At 42.8% G+C, this 1,381-nt stretch overlaps 1 non-coding gene across 1 annotated transcript; it reads right to left on the bottom strand.

The window, feature by feature from the left end:
- Window positions 1–224: 224 nt before the first annotated feature.
- Window positions 225–359, bottom strand: LOC112447185 (small nucleolar RNA SNORA70). Its single transcript, XR_003035291.1, has one exon. It is a non-coding gene; the product is annotated as a small nucleolar RNA SNORA70 (small nucleolar RNA).
- Window positions 360–1,381: the final 1,022 nt, after the last annotated feature.

The following is a 1,381-nucleotide window of genomic DNA, read 5'->3' as shown; positions in this document are numbered from 1 at the left end:
AAATCCCCATTTCTTGGGGATGTGGATCTTTTGGTAGCTGGGGAACTTGAACTTGGTTCTGCAGAGGGCCTCAACCTCATGCTTCTTGTTCTGCAGCTTGGTGTGGATGGACATAATGTTTTGGTTAGTGGCTACTGTGCCCTGGGGCTTTCCAAAGGCACCATGCATAACCGTCTGGAGCCTAGACCAGAGATAGCATGCCAATTATAAATGTCCACCAGAAGGGTTGTCTCCAAGGTCCCTTAGGGCAGCCCATACAGGCCACAGGCTGCGCACACCACCAAGGAGGCCGCTGTTTGCGGCTATTGCACACTGGGCCCCCATGGGGAAAAGAGGAAGGTCAGCTCAATTGGCTGCAAAAAATTAAAAAAAAGAGCAAGAATTCTTCAGCTGGATGCTGAGGATGGGATGGAGACAGTTTCAGGCCCAGGAAGCAGACAAAGGGATCCTCATATAGTTTAACATGGGGTGAGGGTTGCTGACCAGCAGGATATGATGCTAGGCAGAGTGGGATTGCAAAGGGCTTGCTACTTTATCCCCAAGTAAATATCTGCATGATAGTGGGGGTCCACAGAGGATTTTAAGCAAGGGAATGGCATGGTTAGTCTTCTGAATAACTGTTTTCATTGATGGTTTTGGCACATGCACTTGACGTATAATGAAGAACATTACAAAAATCTGCTGTTGGGTTCATTGTAGTTGTGCCCTAAACAGTAGCACCCTCCATGAGAAATCTCACATAAGGTATTTCTTGTCAATCAGCTTTGATTCTTTTGAGGAAGTAGTATTTTCACTTTACAGATGATGTAAACATGTTATTGACATATTTCTTTTTTTGTTATGGACACCGGGAAGCTCAGAATCATACAATTTTAACTCATATCTTTTCACTACAACTGTCTTTGTGACCTTGAACTTTGTTTAAGTCTGGTTTTCTTGATTGTTTTTAAATGTATGTATTTAATTTCTTTATAAGTGTTTGTTTAATTTACTTCAAATTCTATAGGAAGTGAAATAGATAAATTCATAAATAAGACATGGCCATATTTGCTTTCTTTAAATCTATCATTACCCTCAGAGTGACATGGAGTATGATGAGGTGGAGGGGAGTTGGTTATTAGAGGCAGGGAGGCCACTTAGAAGGTTCTTCTAAAAGTCCCCCCAAAAGAACTGGGGGAAGCCTAGACTGACACAATGGTAATGGGGACAAGGAGAAAGGAGGTGGATCTCAAAAGATATTAGGGAGATAGAATTGAAGGGATTTGGTAATTAGATGCTTATGTGTGCAGCAGTGGGTGGGTAATGAGAGGCAGGTGGTGTCTAGAGGGATTCTGACATTTCCATCATGTTTGCTTAGATGGCAGGTGGGGGACAGTACATT

The sequence above is a fragment of the Bos taurus genome, chromosome 6 (genome assembly GCF_002263795.3).
Source record: "Bos taurus isolate L1 Dominette 01449 registration number 42190680 breed Hereford chromosome 6, ARS-UCD2.0, whole genome shotgun sequence".
Lineage (NCBI taxonomy): Eukaryota > Metazoa > Chordata > Mammalia > Artiodactyla > Bovidae > Bos > Bos taurus.
Note: the sequence above shows the minus strand (reverse complement) of the source record. Positions and strands in the feature narration are given on the sequence as shown.